Source organism: Aedes albopictus, chromosome 3 (assembly GCF_035046485.1).
Source record: "Aedes albopictus strain Foshan chromosome 3, AalbF5, whole genome shotgun sequence".
Classification (NCBI taxonomy): domain Eukaryota; kingdom Metazoa; phylum Arthropoda; class Insecta; order Diptera; family Culicidae; genus Aedes; species Aedes albopictus.
The window spans coordinates 136,090,863-136,109,948 of record NC_085138.1 but is presented as its reverse complement, the minus strand read 5'-3'; positions in this window follow the sequence as shown (position 1 = coordinate 136,109,948).

The window sequence follows — 19,086 nt, the reverse complement described above, 5'->3', positions numbered from 1 at the left end:
AAGCAATCCCGACCGAAATCCCTGAAGTAATTCCTGAGAAATCTGGTAGATAAATTCTGATGGAATCCTTACAAGAATGCTAGCTGGAGTTCCGAAAAAAAAAAACTCAGGAAGAATTTCCGTAATTCCGGCCGGATTGCCTGAATAAATCTTAGCGGAAATCTATATTTTTCATATTTCATTCCAGGAGAAATCACAACAGGAATTTCTGAAGGGATCTTTGGTGAAATCTTGGAAGGAATCCATGAAAAATTGCAGTAGAAATACCCGAAGGAATCCTGATTAGAATATTTAAAAGAATTATTTCAAGATTTTCTGAAGCAATCCCTGCAGAAATCCCTGAAAAGATCAGTTATTCCAGAATGAACAACCGGAGGCAATCCCTGTGTCAACCCTGGGAAGAGTCTCGAAAAAATATCTGAAAAAATCCTGAAAGAATTGCTGAAAGCATCTCTAGAAAATCTCATCTCATCTTATCTCTTTTATTCATCGTACGACCTACCCTAATGCTCTTCCCCAACGCTTCACAAACTTGGTTTTCGCGGCGGCCCAACGTTTCGTAGGCGCGCTTTTATGCTTTTTATGCGAGCTTGCAAGAGGCTGGTGCGCCGCGAAAACAGAGTTTGGGAAGGACGGCTCTACCCAATTATTCACTCTACTCTATACTTTACCGACTTCCATGCCCTCTACTCTAACCATCTAACCTGCGCTTTATCCTAACACTGAACCTTACCCTCTACCATACTTTCTGACCTAAAATCTACCCGATCGACCAAGCTATTTTCTACCCTAATCTGTAAGTGTTAGCAGTTCAGTTTTTTTGAGATTTTGTGTATATTTGAAATCGTGGTTTACATAAAATAGTGCAGGTAGTGTACATAAGTGTCGTGCAGTTTTCTCCGTGAGTGACTGCTAGTCCATAGTTAAGCAATCTACCGTACTACGCCACCATCCACGCTACTTCCAAATCCTTGTCTGGAAGGGGTGGCGGATGCTTAGCAAATATGGAAGGACATCTGCATACCCAAGTTACAATAAATGCTGAACAGTGAGAGTATTAGCTGCACAATAGCTGGTTAATGGTGTCAATGGCTGAACACAATCCACTAGTCTCTGCCCAGCAACTCCTATCCCTACCTCCACGCGGTACCGGCCGGAAACTATGAGCAACCTTAGGGAAGATCGGGTAACCAACCCCGGTGGGAACTTTGGTCGTAGGCTGACAGGGAAGGGGGGGTTTGCGTCTGTTCTCCAGGAGGAGCGGCTCACAACAGCGTCTGATGCCCATGTTAGGGGCGGCTGATCTACGACCGAGTGCCAGGGAAGGACTCTAAGCTCAACTGTGCACTATGGTCCTCCGGAAAGTAGGGGGTTGGTGTCAGGCCCTACGAGCCAGCCGTAAAAACCATTGTAGCGGAAAATCAGCAACAGAATAATACGAACCGAGACCAACGGCAACGACCCCAGCGAACAAAAAGGACTTGCGAATCTCAACTTCATTGGGAGCACCCGCATACTCGCCGATCTACTGAAGGACCGTGGGTTCGGCATCGCTGCGCTGCAGGAGGTGTGTTGGACAGGATCCATGGTGCGAACGTTTACAGGTAATCATACCATCTACCAGAGCTGCGGCAACACACGCGAGCTGGGAACAGCTTTCATCGTGATGGGTGATATGCAGAGGCGCGTGATCAGTTGGTGGCCGATCGACGATGTGCAGGTCGAGGATCAAGGGCCGATTCTTCAACTTCAGCATAATAAACGTGCACAGCCCACACTCCGGATGACAAGGACGGATTTTACGCGCAGCTCGAACGCGAGTACGATCGCTGCCCAAGCCACGACGTCAAGATCATCATAGGAGATTTGAACGCTCAGGTAGGCCAGGAGGAGGAATTCAGACCGACGATTGGTAAGTTCAGCACCCACCAGCAAACGAACGAAAACGGCCTACGACTCATTGATTTCGCCGCCTCCAAAAATATGACCTTACGTAGCACCTTTTTCCAACACAGCCTCCCTTATCGTTACACCTGGAGATCACCACAGCAGACGGAATCTCAAATCGACCACGTTCTGATTGACGGACGGCACTTCTCCGACATTATCGAAGTCAGGACCTATCGTGGCGCCAACATCGACTCCGAGCACTATCTGGTGATGGTCAAACTGCGCCCAAAACTCTCCGTCATCAACAATGTACGGTACCGGCGACCACCACGGTACAATCTAGAGTGACTGCAACAACCGGATGTCGCTTCAGCATACGCGCAGAATCTTGAGGCCGCGTTGCCAGACGAGGGCGAGCTCGATGATGCCCCTCTAGAGGACTGCTGGAGTACAGTGAAAGCAGCCATCCACGACGCAGCCGAGAGCACAATCGGGTACGTGGAACGGAATCGACGGAACGACTGGTTCGACGAAGAGTGCAGAACGGTTTTGGAGGAGAAGAACGCAGTGAGGGCGGTAATGCTGCAGCAAGGGACTAGACAGAACATAAACGGAAACAGCAGACCTATCAGGTATCAGAAGGCCGGCTCCAGAGGCACGTTATCCTCCATTTGGGACATTTGTGCCATCGCCAAAATAACAGCCTATTTCATCATCTACCTGAGGGAAAAGGAAGGAAAAAGGATTTGGATGGGGATAGGGACAGGTAGGGAAATAGGAAAAATACCCTGGAAGAGGGTACTAACGCACAAGCGTACCACAATGGGTTCAAACAGCGCCCTGAAAAGGGCACTGTAATAACGCATAAAGCGAAAGAGAGCCTATAGCTCTTTACCACAGCGGGTTAAGAACAACAGAATATCCTGAAGATTCAGGTTTCTGAAGTCAGTTTCACTTAATAAGTGTTTACCGAATACTCGGAAACGCAGTTGCGCGAAAACTGGACAGTTACATATCAAATGATACGAAGTTCCATAATCGGATTCACAGCTATCACAGGCAAATGAATCAGCTTGCTGAATATTCGCCATGTGATAGCTGAGTCGGCAGTGGCCAGTCAATGCTTTGACCAGCATGCTGCAATTCTGCTTAGACAGATTAGTTAGATACTTCGCCACCCGTAGAGATGGCTCAGCACTATACAATTTGGTTTGACGACATGACTCCAAACTATTCCAATATTGTCTGTGTTGAGTGACAGCCCAGGTGTGAATCTGAAGCTTAATCCAACACTTCGATATCGGAATAGCTGGCTCAGGGCCAATGAAGTCATGTGATGCTCCAGAGCGAGCTAACTCATCAGCCAATTCATTTCCAGCGATGGAAGAATGGCCAGGTACCCATAGAAGGTGAACAGCGTTTGCTGAATTCAGCTCCTCGATTTGAGTTCGACAAGCGATAACTATCTTCGACCTGGAGTTGGCCGAAGCAAGTGCTTTAATAGCAGCCTGGCTATCTGAACAGAAGTATATTACTTTGCCCATTACGTGCTGCTGAAGTGCTGATTGCACTCCGCACATAAGAGCAAAGATTTCGGCCTGAAAAACGGTACAGTGTCTACCAAGTGAATAAGACTGATACAGCCTTAGCTCACGAGAATAAACACCAGCACCTGCTCGACCTTCGAGAAGGGAGCCATCAGTGTAACATACGATGCCGTCTGAAATACTTCTTTCCAGATAACCAGATGTCCACTCTTCCCGGGAAGGGAATTTCGTGGAAAATGTCCTATATGGAAAATTACAAGCAATTGTAAGATCACTTGGAGCAAGGACAATTTTGTCCCAATTCACCAAAAGTGGAAACAACGAGGTGTGTGTTGAACTGCGGTTCACAGGAGTTTCCTCTAGTAGACCGAGTGCCCGTAACCGGTAAGTGCAAGAAAGGGCTTCTTGTTTGAGATGAATGTGTAGTGGGGCAACGTCAAAGAGAACTTCGAGCGCTGCCGTAGGAGTTGAAGAGAACGCTCCAGACATCGCCATTAAGCACATCCTTTGGAGATGGCCTAATTTTGATTGGACCGTTCTCACTTCACCCTTTTGCCACCACACAAGACATCCATAAGCCAATATTGGCCGAACCACAGTTGTGTAAATCCATTTGATATACTTGGGTTTTAGACCCCAAGTTGTACCAAAAGTACGCCGGCATTGCCCGAAGGCCATACAAGCTTTCTTGATTCTGAACTCAATGTGAGGTGTCCAGGAAAGCTTGGAATCAAGAATGACTCCAACGTACTTTACCTGTTCAGTCACATCGATTTCAGAATCAAAGAGACGCAAAGGTCGAACGCCATTACGGTTTCGCCTTTCCGTGAAAAGAACAATAGATGTTTTACTCGGATTAACCGAAAGGCCATATTGGCGACACCAACCCTCAACTACCTGAAGGGCGTTTTGCATCAGGTCGAAAAGGGTGCTGATGCACATACCAACTAACAATGTTAGGTAGTCGTCGGCAAAACCATAAGTAGGAAAACCGCTATTATTGAGTTGCCTCAATAGCGTATCTGCTACGAGATTCCACAAAAGCGGTGATAAGACTCCCCCTTGGGGGCATCCACAAACACTCAATTTCCTAATCCCTGCTAGACGCAATGTCGAGAAGAGACAAGCCCGTGCACAAGGGGGGGGGGGGGGTTTGGGTGTTTAACCCTCCCCATTTCCGACGTTTCATATACTAGGCGCCCCTCCGCCTTTTGCCGAAATTGGGAAAAACCCCTCCCTTGGCGCCACTTCTGTGCACGGCCCTGAGAAGAGATATCGGTTTTTGAGCATTTGGTGAATCCAATTGGAAATCATTGGAGATATACCATGACTCCGTGCGGCTTCCAATATGGCATCGAAAGGCACGTTGTCAAAGGCACCCTCGATATCTAAGAAAACACCCAAACAAGACTGTTTTTGAGCGAATGCTTTCTCGATATCGTAAACAACCTTGTGTAAAAGAGTCACAGTGGACTTACCAGATTGGTAGGCATGTTGGTTCACATGAAGAGGCACGTTGGCCAGATGAACATCACGGATATGATGATCCACAATGCGTTCTAAGCATTTCAGAAGAAAGAGGTCAAACTGATAGGTCTGAAACTCTTTGCTTCTTCATACGACGCACGACCCACTTTCGGAATAAACTTTACAGTAATATCCCTCCAGGATTTGGGAATATACCCTGTAGCAAAACTGCAAACAAGTAGTTTTTTCAAAACATGTTTGAAATAATCAAATCCCTTCTGAAGCAAAATAGGATAAATCCCATCTGCCCCAGGAGATTTGAAAGGAGCAAAGCTATTAAGAGCCCACTCAATCGATTCTATAGTTACAATACTCCGAGCCGAAGCTAAAGAATCATAACTACAAGAAAAGACATCAGGATCATCCGAAGATGTAATATCCACACATCCAGGGAAGTGTGTGCTAAATAAGCATTCCAGAACTTCCTCATCAGAGGAAGTCAGATCGCCATTTGGCAAACGAAGTTCGTTCACCCGGAAATCTTTAGATTTCGCAAGGATTTTGTTTAACCGACTGACTTCACTTAAGCTGGAAACATTTGTACAAAGGTTTTTCCAGCCGGATCGTTCAGCAGACCGGAGAGCTTTCCTGTAGGCCTTGCGAGCCGACCTGAAAGCCTCCGAACCAGCCGAACGTCGTCTGTTCCAACTCTTTCTACATTGTTTCCTGAGTTTCGCCAGATCAGAGTTCCACCAAGGGGTTCCTCTTGTGATCTTCACAGACCGTAGAGGGCATGCTTCTTCAAAAGCTTCCATGATGAAGGTCGTTGTAGTATCAACGGCATCATCTAAATCACTTGGAGTGTCAATGGATGGTGAATCAATTTAATTTACAGTTGCACTAACGTAAGAACTACACGACACACACAATACGCGACGCGACACAAGACAACACTTATCGTTCTTACAATCGTCAAGAAAAGATTTAAAAAATTACCTTTTGTCGACCGGTTTCGGGCGAGATCTAGCCCATCTTCAGGACAATGTCCGACTGACTGCGTTGTGTTCGTACGTTGTTCGTATACGTCCAAAAGAAGAGAAATTTACTCTATCGTCAAGTCTGCTAGGTCGAAGAGACACGACGCGATGGGAGGGTCATCCTCATTCATCAATTGCTTTTTCGACCCTGTGATGAACATGGACTCCCATGCATTCAAATGCGAAGATTTGTTGACACATTTGAGCAGTTTCGCTTCTTCCCAGTTGATGTTATGATTACTGCTCGCTGTATGAACTGCCACGCTGGATTCGTTTTGTTTGTTTGTGTCAACGGCATTCTTATGTTCCCTGATTCTGGTTTTGAATTTCCGGCGTGTCTGACCTATGTAGACAGCTGGACAGTCCCTGCACGGAATTTCATAAATTCCTGACTGCTCATCCGGGGGAACCTTATCCTTCAGGTTGCAAAGTAGTTCACGTAACGTGTTGGCGCTTTTGTGCACTACTTGCAATCCATGTCGTTGAAGCTTCGATTTTATTGGGTTGGTTACTTTAGGGTAGAACGGTAGGCTAATCCTTTTTGTTTGTCCTGCTATTGGCTCCAGCGTTGTTATGTTTTGACGGTGTTTTTTGCGTTTGTGTTTTTGTAGAATTTTATCTACGAAAGTTCTGTTGTATCCATTGACTTCGGCTGCAGCGTAAATTCGATTTTGTTCCTCTTTGAATTCTACGCTGTCCAACGGTATATTGTAAAGCCGGTGAGCCATAGAATGGAAGGCGGCTTGCTTTTGGGCACCAAAGTGGTTGGAATCGGATGTTATGTACCGATCTGTGCTAGTTGGTTTGCGATAAATCCCAAATTTCAGAGTGTTATCCTCGTCTCTGCTAATCATCAGATCCAAGAAAGGCAATTTCCCGTCTACTTCCTTCTCAACCGTGAATTTGATCGTTTCATGTTGTGAATTTAGCATGCTAAGTGTCTGGTCTACGTACCGTTCCTTCACCGGGGCGAAAACATCGTCTACGTAGCGCCACCACACTCGGGGAAAAAGCTTCTGTTTCTGGGCTTCATTTTCTAGATCGCTCATAAACAAATCGGCCAGAAGTGGTGAGAGCTTACTACCCATGCTCAGGCCGAAGGTCTGTTTGTAGTATTTTCCCCGGAAGTTGAACCCGGAAGTTCTACCCTAAAGTAACCAACCCAATAAAATCGAAGCTTCAACGACATGGATTGCAAGTAGTGCACAAAAGCGCCAACACGTTACGTGAACTACTTTGCAATCTGAAGGATAAGGTTCCCCCGGATGAGCAGTCAGGAATTTATGAAATTCCGTGCAGGGACTGTCCAGCTGTCTACATAGGTCAGACACGCCGGAAATTCAAAACCAGAATCAGGGAACATAAGAATGCCGTTGACACAAACAAACAAAACGAATCCAGCGTGGCAGTTCATACAGCGAGCAGTAATCATAACATCAACTGGGAAGAAGCGAAACTGCTCAAATGTGTCAACAAATCTTCGCATTTGAATGCATGGGAGTCCATGTTCATCACAGGGTCGAAAAAGCAATTGATGAATGAGGATGACCCTCCCATCGCGTCGTGTCTCTTCGACCTAGCAGACTTGACGATAGAGTAAATTTCTCTTCTTTTGGACGTATACGAACAACGTACGAACACAACGCAGTCAGTCGGACATTGTCCTGAAGATGGGCTAGATCTCGCCCGAAACCGGTCGACAAAAGGTAATTTTTTAAATCTTTTCTTGACGATTGTAAGAACGATAAGTGTTGTCTTGTGTCGCGTCGCGTATTGTGTGTGGATGGTGAATATCCATGAAATTTGGCTGCAACCAAATCAGTATAAAGATCCCAGTATGTTGACCGAGGATTCCTGAAACGCAATGTTTGCGTAGTAACATTTAAATGTTCAAAAAAGATATAGCGATGGTCAGATAAAGATTCTTCATCTGACACATGCCAATTGGTCAGCTCGTGACTAATTCTGCTAGAGCAAAGCGTTATATCTAACACTTCCTCTCTAGCAGATACCATGAAGGTTGGGCGGTTGCCTATGTTAAGTAATACAAGATCTGTACTACTTAAGTACTCCATCAAACTGGAGCCTCTCAAGTTAATGTCTGAGCTGCCCCAGATGATATGGTGAGCATTAGCATCACTGCCAACAATTAGGGGAAGGCCTTTTGAAGTGCAGTATGCGATGACTTGTTTGAAAGCATCCGTAGGGGATGGTTCATCATGTGGTACATACACAGAACAATAGACGTATTTCCTGTTGAGGTTTCCAACAGATACATCAATTGTGATAGCACATACATCTCTGGTGGTTAGTTCAGAGATGAGTGTAGCAACTATTGCGTTGTTGACAAGCACACAGGCTCGAGGCATGACACGCGAGTTTGCCATTTCATGTTTACTGAAAGTGGCAAACACCGGGTTCACAAGGTTTCCTAGATAGAAATTTCCCTTACGAAAGTAAGGTTCTTGTACCAAGGCCACTTGGGCTGTACCATTTTGCATAAGTCTGCAAAGATTGATCGTTGCTGTTCTTTTATGCTGAAGATTGATCTGAGCTATCCTAACCGTAGCCACTACCCAAACTAGGTAAGATTAAACTCTTCGCAACAGCAGCACAACAAAGAACATAAAGCCGCATCACACCATGAATTAGGGGTCACCTGTTGGTGGATTCTTACCACCGGAACAGGCGGCCCGTAGTGTTATTCTTAGCCAATTGAGACAATCGCTACCGACACTACACAGCTATCTAGGCTGATCGAGAAAAGAAGTTAATATTGATGATCAACTTCATACGGACTCGAACAGCCGAGAAGAACGCAGTGAGGGCGGTAATGCTGCAGCAAGGGACTCGACAGAACATAAACGGAAACAGCAGACCTGCCTCTTTCGGAAAAAAAGCGCCACCTAGAAGAAGCGGAGTGTGAAGAAATGGAACTGCTGTGCCGTTCCCAAGAAACACGGAAGTTCTATCAGAAGCTCAACGCATCACGCAACGGCTTCGTGCCGCGAGCCGAAATATGCAGGGATAAAGACGGAGGCCTCTTGACGGACGGACGTGAGGTGATCGAAAGGTGGAAGCAGCACTTCGATCAGCACCTGAACGGCGTGGAGAACGTAGGCACGGGAGCCCACGGCAACGGAAGAAACGACGACGTCAGTGCAGCGGAGGACGGAAATGAACCAACTCCCACGCTGAGGGAAGTTATGGATGCCATTAACCAGCTCAAAACCAACAAAGCAGCTGGTAAGGATGGTTCGCAGCTGAACTCATCAAGATGGGCCCAGAAAAGTTGGCCAACTGTCTGCATCGGCTGATAGTCAGGATCTGGGAAACCGAACTGCTACCGGAGGAGTGGAAGGAAGGGGTAATCTGCCCCATTCACAAGAAAGGCGACCATTTGGAATGTGAGAACTTCAGGACGATCACTATTTTGAATACTGCCTACAAAGTGCTATCCCAGATCATCTTCCGTCGTCTGTCACCTAAAACAAATGAGTTCGTGGGAAGTTATCAAGCCGGCTTCATCGACTGCCGGTCGACAACGGACCAGATCTTTACCGTACGGCAAATCCTCCAGAAATGCCGTGAATACCAGGTCCCAACGCATCACCTGTTCATCGACTTCAAAGCGGCATACGACAGTATCGACAGTATCTGACTAGACTGATTAAAGCAACGATGGACGGTGTGCAAAACTGCGTAAGGGTTTCGGGTGAACTATCCAGTTCATTCGAATCTCGCTGGGGACTGTGACAAGGTGACGGACTCTCATGCCTACTCTTTAATATCGCTCTGGAAGGACGAGCCGGGCTCAACAGCTGGGGAACGATTTTCACAAAATCCGGTCAATTTGGTGCTTTGCGGGCGACATGGACATTATTGCCAGAATATTTGGAACGGTGGCAGAGCTATACACCCGCCTGAAACGCGAAGCAGCAAAGGTCGGACTGGTGGTGAATGCCTCAAAAACAAAGTACATGCTGGTAAGCGGAACACGACCGGATCCGTCTGGGTAGTAATGTTACGATAGACGGGGATACTTTCGACGTGGTGGAGGAATTCGTCTACCACGGATCCTTACTGACGACAGACAACAACGTGAGCTGTGAAATTTGGAGGCGCATCATCAGTGGAAGTCGGGCCTACTTCGGGCTCCAGAAGAAACTGTGGTCGAAAAAGATTCACCCACGCACCAAATGCACCATGTACAAAACGCTAATAAGACCGGTGATCCTCTACGGGCACGAGACATGGACCATGGAGGACTTGCAAGCACTCGGAGTTTTCGAGCGATGCGTGCTAAGAACGATCTTCGGCAGTGTGCAGGAGAACGGTGTGTGGCAGAGAACGATGAACCACGAGCTCGCTGCACTTTACGGCGAACCCAGCATTCAGAAAGTGGCCAAAGCTGGAAGGATACGGTGGGCAGAGCATGTTGCAAGAATGCCGGACAGCAACCCTGCAAAGCTGGTGTTTGCAACTGATCCGGTTGGCATAAGAAGGCGTGGAGCACAGAGAGAACGATGGGCGGACCAGGTGGAACGTGACCTGGCGAGCATTGGGCGCGACCGAGGATGGAGACCGGCAGCCACAAACCGAGTATTGTGGCGTACTATTGTTGATTATGTCTTGTCTTAAATGTGATGTTGAACAAATAAATGTATGTATGTATGTTAATTTTTAGAATTTAAAATTTACCAAAACTTAAATATGTACCTATCTTGCTTTGAAGAGAACCAATTCCAAATCTTACGACACATTATATCTTTAGATCATCTCAGTTCATCTCCAGGGGGTCTCAGATGCGTTTTAGGCGGTCTCCGAGGGTTCCCGGGGCCCTTAGGAGCGCTTCAAGGGGTCTCAGATGGTTCCAGGGTTCATGGGCATCTTGGGAGGTTCTCCCGGGTACCAGCAGATCCCAGGGGAGTTTCAAGGGGATTCCCGGAGGTTTCAGGGTGTATCATGAGGAATTAAGGGCGTTAAAGGCGGTATCAGGAGTGTCTCGAGGGATCTCAGAGGGATCTCAGAGGGCTCCTGGGGTTTTCAGCAGCGCTTCAATTAGTCTCAGAGACATTCAAGGAGGTGTCAGGGGCATTTAGGGAGCTCCAGGCTGGTATTTCCCTAGATCCCAGGCTGCCGCTCTGCTGCAAAATAACTTAAGCGACATTGACATTTATGATTCATTGCTGGTAATTATTCATCAAATTCTTAATCGTTTGTTATGTGTTCTACCATATATGCTAGATTACCACTAGACCCTGCATCCTTATATTGCAGGGCCACTCTAGAGATGTCATGGGTGTACAAGGAAGCTCCCAGCGGTTTCCGGGAGTTTCCAAGGTGTCTCAGGAGGTGCTTCAAAGGCCTCAGGGACGTTTCAAGCGTAGGGAGTTTATGAGGGGTTCCAGGGGGCTCTAGGGCACTTCAAGAGATTTCCGGGACTTTCCATTGGGTCTCAGGGTCGTTACAAGGGGAGTCCATGGATTTTCTGGGGATTCCAGGAGGTTTCAGGAGTCTGAAGGGACTCCAGGAATCTCAGTGGCATTTCAGAGAGTCCCGGGGGACTCCAGGGATGTTTCAGGATTGCTTCAAGGGGTTTCATGGGCGTTCCAGGGGGATTCAGAAGCAGATGTGTGTGCCGAAATTTCGGCATAAAGTCGACGTGCGTCTGCGTATGGCTTCTCAAGCACTTGAGAATACAGTTAACTATTTTCTAATGATTGGATTACAAAAGAGGACATCTAGCTTCGTGTTGCTGCAGACACTTTCCGATGTTGGCCTAGCGTTAAGTGACCACTTAAGAATTTTAGATTTATACTTTCATTCTGGAACTATCATCATAGCAAGCAAGTGACTGAATCCGAAAATCCGATATGCCCCAAGCCTCACGTTGATAAGGGCGTCCAAAACGGAACAGGAGGCCTTAATGTCTTAAATATCTCCAGGAACATTCTGAAACCCTCTGAAACGCTTTGAACGCCCATGAAACCCCTAGGAACGACCTGAAAAGGCTCCTGGACCGATACAAAACGCCCTTGAAACCACTCGAACTTCCCCTGAAAGGCTTCTGATATCCCCATAGTCGCATTGAAAACACCATGAAATCCCCTTTATTCATTAACCTTCCAGGACGCGCGCCATCAAGCAGCTTAAGCTGCACCGCGCTCGCGCTGAATACGACGAGCGAGGTTTTTTGGTAGTGTTGTACTTTTTACAACGGCGCGCGCGCTGAAGGGTTAAAAATGGACCTGAAACCTCTTGGAACATCCTTAAAAGGTTCCTCGAACACCCTGAAAACCCCATGAAGCGCCCTATGAAATGCCTCGGAACGCCCCTGAAACCTCCAGAATCCCGTTGACACGCCTCTTGAAATCTCTGTAATCTATTTGAAATGCCCCTGAAACCTTGTTACGCCTTTGAAAGGCTCCAGAAACCCCTTGAAACGTGCTTGAAATGTCATCGAATACTCCTGAAACCTCTCGGAGCGCCCTTAAAACGTTCCTGATGGCACAGATGTCCTAAATGGAGGATGACGGGCCTCTGGAGCCGGTCTACTGATACTGTTCGATGTGAAATAAAATTTTCCGAAACTGTTCAATATTTCGATGAAGTGATTCTCGTACTATACTCACTGAAACTAAATAGAATTTCAAATATTGCTGTGTGCATTCAAAATGCAAATATCAAATGCGGGAGCACCAAATGCGGTAAGATTTTCTAACAAGTAACCCGATGTCAGTGGGAGCTTTCGGATCCTAGGTTGGCGGTGACATTGGCTATGGTTGCTACGTTGCCTTTGGTAACATGTGTTACCGCGTTTGAAGCGCATTTGGGCACGATTTGCATCTTGAACGCACACAGCAATATGAGTTACAAAAAGAGTACGTGAATTACCAGAAATTTTGTAAGAAGTTCCAAAAAAGAGCAATGAAAATGCTGATCAAATTTCTGTGATAAAAAGCAGGTTTCTAAAGATTTTTTAGCGAAATGTTTTGATAAATTATGATAAAAATGTATATTTTCTAAGGCTGACTTCATATAGAACTGTTTGAGTGATTTTAAGGAATCGTCAAAAAATGTCAATATAAGCAATCAAAAATATGTTGATAGAAATACAAGGTAAAGTTTATGATGTACGTATTTTCGGAATTGTTTTACTAAAAAAAACAAGAGAGTTTTGGATTATTTTATGTACTTGCAACAAGTTTCAGTCCGTTCCCTCCGTGTCCTGATGGGTGTGTGCCGTTGTTAGCGGCTAGTATACATGTAGGTAGCTAGTTACTTCTATCAGGGGAAGCAAAAACGAAGGATGGAAATTCAACTTTTGGATTGTCAGTTTTCTATTCCAGTCGTTTTTTTTTTCTCTCCTCCCGCTGCTGTCGTCCAAACCACTAGATTTCAATCTCTGGCAATAGCTATTTTTCATTGCTGGGGGAATAAAAGTTCCATTTATGGCATAATTCTGTTTTGCGGGTTGATTCGAAGAAAAATAGCACTGCAGCAGAGGTGGAACTTCAGCCATCCAGCCAGAGCCATGCAGGGGCAACCGTGAGATGATTTGTAATTCCTTTGTAACTTTGAGTGCCATTGTCCATACTACAGAATGCATAACTTCATTACGGAACGGTTGTGATTTTGCTGCATTTGTCATTGCGAAACTGGGTTATTGGTGGGAGTAAATAATTTATTTGACACGATAGTAATGCAATTAGGCATTGCCAGCATTTCTGAAAACCAAAGAGTCTCTACTTAGATCCGAATAAGCAGATGAACCTCCAATGCAACGCTGGATGGATCAAGTGTACCGCGTTTATACCCTTGGATGGATTGAAGTTGGATGATGCTTTTTCAATTTAATTGTTCAACATTACACTAGAAGGATTAGGAGGTCTGGCATGCAGAATAATGGCTATCATACACAGTCTTGCATGCCTCTTTGCTTTGCCGACAACATTAATATCATCGGAATTGATCGTACGGCAAGAGGGGAAACTTTTGCTCATCTGAGAAGGAGACTAAGACACAGTACATGATTACGGGTAGGGACAAAGCCTAGTGGTGTAATGGTAATGATCATAGATGAGGATGTGTTTGGAGTTGTAATTTGTGTATTTTGGAACACTTTTTACAATTGATTTTTTTTTAACTTCGAACTTCATTCAAAAAAATGGATTGGATTGAAAATGAATCCCTCAGTGACATCCCGTCTTCCATCTGAAAGCATATAGTAACTTTCAATCATCCCTTCTCAAGGGGATTGCGAGGGGATTTATGACGCCCGTTTCGATTTCAAATGGCCATTGCTGCTTGCCCGGCTCAATCCCTACCGCCTTCGAAAGCATCCGAACCAGCCAGTACCCAGGAGCTGCACAGCTTCAGAAGGACTGTCTCCAACAATAAAGTGCATTATTTTTCGTGATTTTATGCGTCGCGTCTGGAACGGAGGCAGGAAAATTTATCGAACAGGAATCGAAATTTCACTGCCCCTACCCTTCCCAGTGCCCCATGAATAAGGTGGCTAGCTGGCTGTGGAAAGTTACAGCCTCTTCGACTTTCTTTTACTGTGTGTTGGGTCCACCGCGCCGCCGGAAGGAAAAGTCACAAACCGAGGAAATAATAATTTCCTATTGGTTTTCTCAGTACACAAATCTCGTTCGCTCGTTAGTACCGCATTGTGGATATGTCCGGGTTTCGGTTGGGGAGGGGGGAGGTAACCGGAAAACCAAGGGGTGGAGGGAAAACCCGGAAATCGGAGGATAAAGTTTGTTGGCCGAAAAACAGTCTAGACAAATTGGTAATGCAGTTAGGAAGAGGGAATTCGTTTATTGTGTTTTTGTCGAGGCGGGATTGTCGTCTCTGGCAGCTGGGATTGAGAAAACATAAGTGCTGGTGACAAATTCAAGATCAACAATAGAAAGGCGGATTTCAGCCACCGATGATTTTTCCCAAACATTGAACCAGCAGCTACGCATCTATTTGAACTACGTAAGTGTATATCACTTTTCAGATAACACATCCGTCTTGCGTGGTTCAGACAGTGATTGTTTCAGGGAATGTTGCAAAAAATGCTTCAGGAATTTCTCCTACGATTCCTTCAGAAATTTTTACAGATTTTTCTGAAAGGATGCATCGACAAATTCCTCCAGAAAATTTTCCATAGCTTCCTGCAGCATCCATCATGGATTCCTCCAGAGATTCTCTCAAGAATTCCTCTAGGGATTTCGCCAGACATTCCTCCGGGAATTAGTCCTGGGATATCTTTAGAGGTCCCTCTAGTGAATGTTCTAGTGCGTTTTTCGAGGATTCCTTCTGGAATTTCTCCAGCAATCCTTTAAGTATTTCTTCAGGGGTTTCTCCAATGATTGAGCGCAATTCCTGCTTCAGGGATTCTTCATGGGGTTTCTTTAAAAATTCCTCCAGGTATTTCTCCAAGCATTTATCAAGGGATTAATTCGGGAATTCTTTCTGTGATTCTTTCTGGAACAACCTTAGAGATTATTTTAAAAATTCCTCCAGGAACTCTTATTGGGAGTCCTGAAATTCTTCCAGGAACTTCTCCAAGTCTGCGACAGAAAATCTTCAAGAAGTTTCTCCACGAACTCTTCTTAGGATTCTTCCAGGATATCTCCAAGAATTCCTTCTGCGATTTCTTCAGTCTTTTCTCCTGGGATTTCCTCTGAAACTTCTTCTGGAATTCCCTCAAGAATTCCTCCTGAGATTCCTCCAGAAATTCCTCCAGGAATTCCTAGAGGAATTTTTCTAGGAATTCCTCCAAGGATTCCTCCGAAGATTTCTCCACAAATTCTTCCAGTGGGAATTCTTCCAGAGAATCCTCTAAAAAATCTTTCTTGCATTTCTCCTGGAAATCCTGCAGGGATTCCTTCAGAAATTCTTCTAGAAATTCCTTCAGAAGTTCTTCTGACGAATCCTCCAGAAATTCCTCTTAGATGAATTTTATTATTAAAGGAACTTCTCGAGGGATTTCTATTGGGATTCATCCAGAAATAGAGTGGGCTTCGTAGCCGAGCGGTTAGCAGCGGCAGTCGTTTAGGTGTCTCGTAAGCCTCGGAGTGTGGGTTCGATTCCCGCTCCAGTCGGGGAAAACTTTTCGTCGAACGGAAAATTCTCCACTGGGCCACTGGGTGTTATATGTGTTGTCCGTTGTCATATGTTTGTAATGTTCAGTCTGTAGAGGCCGCAAGGTCGAAGACGGTGTAATTGTCTTTTTTTTAATACCTCTAGGGATTCCTCCAGGAAATTTTTCCAGGGGTTCGTCCGGGAGATTATGCAGGGATTCCTCCAGGAATTCTTCCATAAATTTCCCGGGAATTTTTACAGGCATGTCTCCAGGAAATGCTCCAGGGATTCCTCCAGCGATTTCTCCAGGAATTCGTACTGTGATTTCTCCAGGAATTCCTCAAGGGATTTCTCCAGAAATTCCTTCAGGGATTCCTCAAAAAAAAATATCCAGAAGTTCTTCCTCAAGAAATTCCTCCAGGGTTTGTTTAAGGCATTCCTCCAGGGGTTTCTCCAGGAAATCCTCCAGGAATATCTCCAGAGATTCTTCTCGTGATTTCTCCAGGAATTCTTCAAGGAATTCTTCCAGAAATTTCTCCAGGGAATTTTTCCAGGAATTCCTCGAAGGATTTCTCCACCAACTCCTCCAGGATGTCTCCAAGGATTCCTTTAGGGATTTTTTGAGGAATGCTTCCTGAGATTCCTCCAGGAATTCCTCAAGGGATTCTTTCAGAAATTACTCCAGGGAATCCTCCAGGGATTTCTCCAGGATTTTTTTTTCTGAAATTCCTCCAGGGATTTCTCAAGGTATCCCACCAGAAAGTTCTCCTGGGATTTCTCCATCAAGGATTCCTCCAAATATTTCTCCGGGAATTCTTCCAGAGATTCCTCCAGGAATTTCTCAACAGATTTTTCCAGAAATTCTTCCAGGAATTTCTCCTGGTAGTCCACCAAGCATTCCTCCAAAGATTTTTCCAGGTATTCTTCCAGAGATTCCTCTGGTAATTCCTCCAGAGAATCCTTAAAAATTCTTCCAGCGATTTCTTCAGAAATTCCTGCAACGATTTCTCCAGAAATTCCTGGAGAAATCCCTGCAGGGATTCGTTCAGGAAGTCCAGGAGTTCTCCAAGAGATTAAACAAGGGATTTCTGTTGGAAGAATTTCATTATTCAAGGAACTCCTCGAGGTATTTCTCAAGGGATTCCTCCAGAAATTTCTCCAGGAAATTTCTTCAGGAACTCGTCCGGGGATTCCTCCTGGAGTTTATGCATAGATTCATTCAGGTATTCTTCCATAGATTCCTTTAGGGTCTCTTACAGGCATGTCTCCAGGAATTCCCCCAGGGATTCATCCAGTGATTTCTCCAGGGATTCCTCCAGGAATTCCTCAAGGGATTCCTCAAGAATTTCCGCCAGGGATTCCTCAAGAACTTCCGCCAGGGATTCCTCAAGAACTTCCACCAGGGATTCATGAAACGATTCCTCCATTAATTGCTCCAGGGATTTCTCCAGAGATTTCTCCAGGATTTCCTCCAGGGATTCTTCTAGGGATTTCTTCAGAAATTGTTCCTGGCATTAGTTCAGGATTTTTTAAAGGGATTCCTCTAAAAATACCTTCAGGGGTTCTAGAGATTCCTCCAGAGATTCCTCCAGAGATGATGAATTCTTCCGGGGATTTCCCCAGGAATTTCTTACGGGATTCCTCCGGAAATTCCTCCAGGATTTCTCCAGTGGTGCCTACAGGGTTTTTCTTCAGGAATTCCTGCAGAGCTTTCTTCATGAATTCTTCCTAAGACTCCTCCAGGAATTTCTCAAAGGATTCCTCCAGAAATTCATCCAGAGATTCCTCCAGGGATTTCTCCAAAGATTTCTCCAAAGACTTCTCCTGGAAAACTTCCAGATTCCTTTGGGAATTCCTACAGAAAACCCTCTTAAAAATCTTCCAGGAAATTCTCCGGGAATTCCTGTAGAGATTCCTTCAGGATTTCTTCTAGAGATTCCTTCAGGGATTCCTCTTGGAAGTATTTCATTATTCAAGTAACTCCTCGAGGGATTTCTCTAGGGATTAAACCAGAAAATCTTGCAGGGATACCTTCAGGAAATTTCTCCAAGGATTCCTTAGGGAGTTCATGCAGGGACTCCTCAAGAAATTGCTCCAGGAATTCTTACAGGCATGTCTCCAGGAAATGTTCCAGGCAGTCCTCCAGATTTTTTTTTCTAGATATTATTACAGGGGTTTCTCCAAGTTTTCCTTTGGGAATTCCTCTAGGAAATCCTAGAAAGATTGCTCTTGGGATTCCTCTAGGAATTCCTCCAGTACTTCCTCCAGGATCTCCTCCAAGCATTCATCCTGCAGTTGCTCCAGTGATTTCTATAGAGATACCTCCAGGTCTTCCTTTAAGTATTCCTCCAGGCATTTCTTCAAGATTTCATCCAGGAAGTCCACCAGTGACTCCTTCAGGAATACCTTCAAAGATTCCTCCAGAAATTACCTCAGGAATGCTTACGCAGATTTCTCCAGGAATATCTCAAGGAAATCCTCCAGGGATTCCTTCAGAAATCTTTCCCCCTCTAAGGATTTATCCAGGCATTCTTCCAAGAACTCTTCTATGTATTCCTTGAGGAGTCTAGGAGTTTCTCCAGGAATTCCTGCAGGAGCTGTGGCAAATTCCTCCTGTGGGGTTCCTCCAGGAATTTCTCCAGGTATTTATTTAGAGCTCCTCCAAAAAGACCTCTAAGAATTCCTTCTGCAATTATCCCAGAAATTACTTCTTTTTTCAATTAGTAATTTCTTAGGAATTTAATCAAGGAATTTTTCCAGCAAACCCTTCAGAAATTTCCTTAAGAAATCTTCCAGGGTTTCCTTCAGAAGTACTTCCTGGAATTTCTTCAGGAATTCCTCCAGAAATTTATCTCAGAATGTCTCCTCTAGGGAGACCTTTAAGGATTTCCCCAGCAATTTTGCCTGAGATTTTTCAGGGATTCCTCTAGGAATTCCTCCAGGCATTCCTTAAAGAATTGTTTCAGAGATTCCACCAGGAAATTCATCACGGACTCTCCACGAATTGTTACAGGGATTCCCACAGATTTTTTTTTCCAAAACATCCTTAGCGGATTCCTTCAGAA